This window comes from Vombatus ursinus, unplaced genomic scaffold, assembly GCF_900497805.2.
Source record: "Vombatus ursinus unplaced genomic scaffold, bare-nosed wombat genome assembly UNPS02014797.1, whole genome shotgun sequence".
NCBI lineage: Eukaryota > Metazoa > Chordata > Mammalia > Diprotodontia > Vombatidae > Vombatus > Vombatus ursinus.
In genome coordinates this window covers 12230807-12238675 of record NW_020954575.1, presented here as the reverse complement: position 1 = coordinate 12238675, position 7869 = coordinate 12230807, and the positions used below count along the sequence as shown (strand labels likewise).

The window sequence follows — 7869 nt, the reverse complement described above, 5'->3', positions numbered from 1 at the left end:
TATAGAAAGCATTGCTCTTCACTTGTGGATTGGACTCGATAACCTCTGAGGTTCCTTTGAGTTTGAAGTCATGTAATTCTGCAATATATTTCCAGAACTTGTCAAGTCTTCTTGTTCAGTCTCTCTGTCCCTTGACAAACTTATTTTATCCACAATGAGTATTTTCTCTTTTGGTAAATTGTGAGGGATTGTCTGGTGTTGACTACTGCCAAGTGAAAATTGTGGCAACATGGGGCGGGAACTGGGTATTAGGAAGTAACTGGAGGTCATGCTCCCGAGGCAGTGGGCAGTGCTATGTGGAGCTGTGATAAGCTGGGGAAGGAACAGGATACAAGGAAGTAGCCGGAGCATGTGCTCCTGAGGCAGGGGGCTGTGCCACGTGGGAGTGGGATGGCAGAGAACGAGTTCCCTATGTCTAGTCCTCTCGCTAGGTGCAATGTTAACCCCAGACGTCTCCTTCCTGACTTCCTGGGTCACGTACTTTCCCTTTGTGTAGCACTGACCCCAGACGCCTCCTCCCGGTATCTGGGCCTGGTGCAGCTCTAACCCCAGATGTCTCCTTCCTGTATCTGGTCCTAGCCTCCTGTGTCACGTCCTCTCCCTTGGTGCAACACTAACCCCAGACATCCCCTTCCGGTATCTGACCCTACAATCAATGACTAGTAGGCAGGCTGAGGAGGAGGGGCTAAGAAGGTACTTAAGGGACAGTAGTGGTCGGAGCTCGCTCTCTCTTGCTTCTGCTCTCTTGCTCTGGCTTTCCTGCTTGGCCTTTCTGTGATGGCCTCTGAATAAAGCTCGAGTGTTTGCACCTCTTGATCGGCTCGTCTCTGTGTTTATCCAGGTGGGCACTGAAGACTGGTAAGTACGACTCTGGCAGCCTGCTCCTTATAGGAGGAGAGTGCACGGCGCGACCGGCACAGTAAATTCTCACCATTTTTCTTGGATCATAGAAGTGACTTTAAGCTAAGGAGAAAAACCACGTGCCGTTAGTTTATGTGTACCTTAAGGTCAGCAAGAGTAAATTATATAATTTTATTCACCACCTCACCCCCATTACCAAGTGCCTAACCCAATTTATTGGAGCTATTTGTTAATAAGCCAATATTAGGTGAACAAATGACTTTGATTCAGAAGATATCCGGTCCTTTGCTGTGTTTTGATTTTAGAGAACACTAGGCCAAAGCAACTTTGCTCATAACCAAACTGTTATAATTTTCTTTAGACTTTTTTCTTGTCAAAGATCAAGGAGTGAAGGAAAAAAAACCACATCATTATGTATTCACCAGACAATAAAGCAGAGAAATGCGCTAAAGTACCCCCACCTTAAACAGGAGAGCCCAGATTTAGAAATCTGGCATGAAAATAAACACATCAAAAAATAAAAAAGTAAAGTTGAAGCATGTGATGAAGGTGAGAATTTGTATATTGTATTTTAAAAGCTTTCCTCCTATTAACAACCAATGATTTCCCAAGTTTCTGTACATTGATCATCATAACAATAGAGGAAAGGAGGGCGTTCTTAGTTATCATGTATTTTCATTTATTCACTAGATCCACTGTGTCATTGATTTGGATACCCTTCTATTGTTGTTCAGTTGTTTTCAGTCATGTCTGATTTTTTGTGAAGTCCTAGCATTCTATCTCCTGAGCCACCTAGCTGCCCTAAAAAGTCACTACTTCACCAAAAATCTGTAATCCAGTCATGCCAGACATGTCCAACTCTTTGTGACCCCATTTGGAGTTTTCTCAGCAAAGATACCGGAGTGGTTTTCCATTTCCTTCTCCAGCTCATTTTATAGGTGAGAAAACCGAGGCAAACAAGGTTAAGTGACTTGGTCAGGGTCACACAGCTAGTAAGAACTTGAGTCTAGATTTGAATCAGATCTTCATGATGCTAGTCCTGATATTTTATCCACTTGGAAACTTGGAGAGGTAGCTAGTACATTAAGTGCTCATATTCCTCTCCCCCCCAAAAAAAACAAAAAACAAAAAAAACAAAAACAAAAAACAACTTCAGAGGCTTGGGAAAAGAATAATAAAAGATTGCATTTAATAAGGATCCATGTAAAATTCTATACCTGGATGCCAAAAATCAATATCATAAATTGAGTGTAGTAAGGACACAGCTAGACAATAATATATCTGGAAAGGATTTTGGGGGTTTAGATAACTGCAAAGCCACATGTGTCAATAGTGTAACCTGATAGCTCAAAACAAACAAAAACAGACAAAAAATATAGTCATACACTTTAAGGACATGTTAAGGGAAGCATAGTGTCCCTAATGAAGGAGGTAATAATTCTATAATGTACCTTCTCTTGATTAGACCCCATCGACTCAGCATGGGTGTGATGATCAATAGGTACCACATTTTGGAAATACCATAGACCACCTGGGAGAAGGTTCAGAAGAGAATGACCAGCTAAGAACTTGACTAGAGAAAATGTAATCTGAAGATCAGTTGAAAAGAAATGGAGTTGAGAAGATTTAGAGGGGAGATAATCATTATCTTCAAAGTTTTGAAGAACTTAGTTATATGAGAGGAATTTATCATATTCTTCTTTTTTCCTAAAGGACATAATTAGGACCAAAAGGTAGAATTTGTGAGGCATATTTATCATCAATCTAAGGAAAACCTAGGTGATATAAGGGATAGAATGCCAGGCCTGAAGTTAAAGAGACTCATCTTCCTGAGTTCAAACCTGACTCCAGACACTTACTAGCTGTGTGACTCTGGACAAGTCATTTAACCCTGTTTGCCTCAGTTTCCTCATCTGTCAAATGAACTGGGTAAAGAAATGGCAAACCACTCTAGTATCTTTGCCAAGAAAATCTCAGATGGGGTCATGAAGATTTTGACATGACTGAAATGACTAACCATATCTGAAAGTAGACTTTTTTTCATGGGAAGATGCCATGGAAAGATGTGGTTTCCTCAAATTTGAGGTCTAAAAGCAGAAGATAGACCAGAACATGACAATATCAAGGAAGACATTCTTATTCCTAAATTGTTCTAGAAAGCTTCTGAATTTACTTCCAGATTTTAGATTGTATATTTCTGTGAGTCCTGGTAATACTCTATATATCAAGAAAGAAGATAATTTGTAATTGAAATGTAAATGTGTAAGATGTTTCTCTCAGCATCCCAAACTGTTAAATATTGTTACTCCAAACTCCATTAATTAACAAAAAAAAATTCAAATAGACTCACAGACTAAATCTTGAAAGCATTTCAGAATTAAACCAATACCTGGCCAAAATTGCTTCTATAATAAAATTGATGAATCATCATCAAGGCTTTCCATTAAAAATTCAAATGAATTGGAACTCATTATCTCCAAAAGATGAACATTGCATTTTGAGATGGTTTAATTGTCCAGTAGTTTATCATAACATTAAATTCTAAGTCTATCTCTTTGTATCTTCCAACTTTTGCTTCTTGTTCTGTCCTCTGGGACAGAGCAGGATAAGCTCCAACCCTTACTGTATGATAGCCCTTCAAATACTTGAAAAAAAAAATCAATCATGTATCCTGTAAACAATCTCTTCTCCTGAATAAGCATTCCAGTTTTCTTTAATCAGTGCTTATATGGCATGGTTTCCAGTCTGCTAACTATCCTTGTCACCCTTTCATTGATTTGATATACCTTGTCAATGTCCTCTAGAAAACATAATGCCCAGAAATGAACATAATGCTCCAAATGCAGTCTGAAGAGAGCATGGTGCAGTGACACAATGAACAGAATGCAGAGCAAGATGATATTGGCTTGCCCTTCAGTGAGCTTGATGGATGAAATAATAGGATCTTAACTTTAGATTTGGATGGGACTTTAGGCTATTCTCCCATTTTGCAGGTAAGAAAACTGAGAATCAAAGAGAAGATGTGATTTGTTAAAGTCATCCAATTGGCAATAACAGAGCCAGAATTTGAACCTACATCCTCTGTCTCACAATCATGTATTATTTTCACTACAGCATTCTACCTCTTGCATAAAGGGAAAAAGAAAATTTTCCATCTGAATGTTGACAGAGGCAATAAAGATGAGATACACATTGGAATACAAGACCCTTGAATCACCCTGAGCCTCCACATCCATTATGAATATTTTCTACAGTCAGCAGGATAAAAGTGAATGCATGATGGAAAACTGACTATGCCAAAACCTCAATCCCTTGATTCCTCGAGGGCTCTTAGAACTGTTTCTTTATGATAGGCTAATGTGAAAGTAGTACAAGCATTATTTTCCAATGCCTTAATCATACATACCATTATAGACAGCCATAAAATCTGTTCCAGTGTTCACGGTACACCATGTTTTAAAACTTAATGGCAACAAGAGTGAAGCTTGGAAGTTCAGCTTTTGCCAAGTTATCCTCTAGAATCCCTGAAGGGAAAGTAAACAATGAATAGCCCATAAAAAAGAAAGGTTTATACCTTACATCAGTGTGATGCAAACATTCCACAGCTGAGTCTTCAATACGAAGTCATCTTCCTGAAAGGTACTCAGAATGTTCCTCGGGCTGGCAGTGGATCTTGAGAGCATAATTTCAGAGCAGTTTCTCACGAGTCTGCCAGGCTTTAGATACCTGATGAATAAACCTTTCAAAAGAGTAAAACCCTCAGAGATGTGTAGCAAACTTTCCCCATTTCCTATCAAATTGGATGCTAATGTGTAAAGGATGGAGATGCAATAGGGACAAACAAGTAGTTTAAGCCAACCTAAAGGAAACGATTGCACAAATGAAGTGCAAGGTAGTTTCTGATGGGGCAAAGGAGAACTACAAAGCCCATCTAAATGTTTTAGAGAAGTTTGGGTTAATTCATTCAACAAGTAGTTATTAAGTACCTACTATGTGCAAAGCTTTGTGCTAGGTACTAGAGAGAGGAGGGATACTTGTCTTGTTCCAGAATGGCATGGGGAACACCTGATATAAAAATCTTTCTCCACTGGTAAATAACATCAACTTACCTATAACTTACAGTCTTAGGAAACTTCTTGGGTATACTAAATGGTTATTGCCCATAGTCACAACATCAATAGATGTTAGAGGAAGCAATTAAATCTAGGTTTTCTTTACTCCAAGGTTTGGCCCTCTAACCCATGTTGCCTAGATGAAGCTAGCAGAGATATAAAAACAATTAAAGCAGTCTTTCTTCAGAGGAGTTTATATTTTAGATCTCTTAAACTATAATCTGGTACCCTTTCATGACACCCAAACTGAAAGTAACCACCTCTTATCCAATGTTTCTTTCAGCACTTTTTCTGTACCTCAACTTTGCTCTCATCCCATTATGGTCTGCATAATACTGATTTGAGAATATATTATCCACCCTTTCTCTCCTTTCCATTACATAGTGAATTTCTAAAGGGCAGAGATTTTTTCTATTTTTCATGTTTGAATACTCATTGCCTAGGATGGGGCCTAGCTGATAGTAGGTTCTTTAAAATTCTTGTTGAATTTAATTGATTTTTTTGAAGGATGGCAGTTTTAAAATCTACACCTGTTTGGACACTCCGTATGATTTTTGTTTCTGTCTACTCGATGTCAAACATTCACAGAAGCACAGAATATTGGAAGTAAAATGGACCTTAGAGATTCTTTTTCCAATATCCTCATTATACAGATGAGGAATATGAGGCCTGTTGCAGGTTACATAGCCAGTTAGGGGCAGATTGAAGGTTCAAACATAGTTCTCTGATTCACAGTTCAGTGACCTTTCTATTATGTAGAGCTGTGTAAAAAAGTGAAAAATCAGTCATCCATCCATACAGGGGCCTTACAATGGCATAAAATCATTTTCATAATGTAATTCCTCTCCTGAATCACTGCAAAGTGTTTCGGGGAGGGTGGTTGGAATCTCTCAAAGATATCCCTACTTGCAACACAGTCTCTAACATAAAACATAAGCATGTACCCAGATGGATTGGGCAATAGATTAGGGAATGTTTGGGATAGTTCATCATTAGCTACACGGAAAACACTTGAATGATATTGAGATGATATGTAGCTGGTTGACTCAAGTTTTTTGGTTTTTCCTTGATTGCAGGACACTGTAGAAACCTTGATCATTTTTGTTATTTTCACTTGTTGGTCTTGTCTTCTGAACTTCCCTTGTGCATTAATGTTTTAATGCAGGCTTGTGAGTATGAGGTGTGTTGGCAAAGTAGCCAAATCTATTTTCAGAAACTGAATGAAAGAGACACGAGGTGCTCTGAGTCAGAGAGATGGCTTCCAGACAAAGGCAGTGGTATAGCCTGTTCACTTGATGCACTTAAAAGATACTTGCATGAGAACATTCATTTTTCACTGAGTTATCTTCTAAAAATACCAAAAGGAACAAAGAGAACATGTAAAGAAAAAAAATAAGACTAAGGGAAAAATGTCTCTCCCTGTTTCTCAGACTGTAGAACTTTGTTTCCTTTTGGTAATATTAGAATCAGACTTTCTGTAGCTGTCTCATGTCTCACCCCAACCCCAACTAGGAAATTGACTTCTTGTGTCACACTGGCTTTCAAACCAGGCATTCAGAAAACAAGCCAAACAACTACTTTTTTTTTCCTTTTTCTGTCTCCTTACTCCTTTATCAGACCAGACAAAAGGTCTTTTTTTTTAAATGAATACCACTTACTCTATCCTTCACCAAGTTCTTCTCCTACGTCTCCTTCAAAGATTCCACCCACTCCCATTACTTCTTTTATGTACTCCATGATCATCACTCCAAAATAAACAAGTTGGTATTGAACTCTTATCAGCCTTCTAGTCCTGTATTTCCTATTGCCCGTTCTTCTCTTGAATGTTTCATTGCCTTCATTGGCATCTCAAATTCCACATTTTCAGAAAAATAAGGAGTGTCTCCCATCTTCCCTATCTTTGTCACTGTCACCACCATTTTGATGGTGTGTTGAATGATAATAATTATTTCATATACCTCTAATCTCCATCTAAGCTTGATATTGGTAACTTCTAAAGTCCACCTTAAGTCTCTAGATCCAGGAGTATGTCCAGTTCAGACAAGATAAGTGCTTTGACTTTTTTGCGGGTTGGCGGGGAGGGAGGCAGCAGCACCATGAAGGCCTCAGGCACCCTGAGAGAATATAAGGTAGTTGGATGCTGTCTGCCTACTCCCAAGAGTCCAGTGCCGCCTCTTTATCAGATGTGGATCTTTGTTCCTAATCATGTTGTAGCAAAATTCCAATTCTGGTACTTTGTTTCCCAGCTGAAAAAGATGAAGAAATCTTCTGGAGAAATTGTATACTGTGGACAGGTGTTTGAAAAGTCCCGTCTTAGGGTGAAAAACTTCGGCATCTGGCTGCCCTACAACTCCAGGAGTGGAACCCACAACATGTACAGGGAGTACAGGGACCTGACCATTGCTGGTGCCATCACTCAGTGCTACCGCGATATAGGAGCCCATCACCGTGCCAGGGCCCACTCCATTCAGATCATGAAAGTGTAAGAAATTCCTGCTAGCAAAGTGCAGCTGGCCTGTAGTCAAGCAGTTTCACGACTCCAAAGTCAAGTTCCCTCTGCCCCACGGAGTTCTGTATTGCCAGCATAAACCATGCTTTGCTACCAAGAGGCCCAACACGTTCTTCTAAGTGCAGAGACAAAGAGGCACCTGTTTTATTTGATCTGTTTAAATTAATTTCTTAATTGGAAAAAAAAAAGAGATGAGTGCTTTGAAATGTGTGTGTGTGTGTGTGTGTGTATGTATGTAATTGGAAACCTCATTCCAACATGAATAACATGAGTATAACCTAACCTCATCCTTAATTCTCATCAGAGTAGTCTGGGAAAAACAAAACAAAACAAAACAATAAACTGCCTTTCCAAGATTCACACTTAAGTAACAGTAAAATATGACAT

The 7869-nt window shown here is 39.1% G+C and overlaps 1 pseudogene; it reads left to right on the top strand.

Moving 5' to 3' along the window:
* Positions 1-7053: 7053 nt before the first annotated feature.
* On the top strand, positions 7054-7601 carry LOC114049094 (annotated as a pseudogene).
* The last annotated feature ends 268 nt before the right edge of the window (positions 7602-7869 follow it).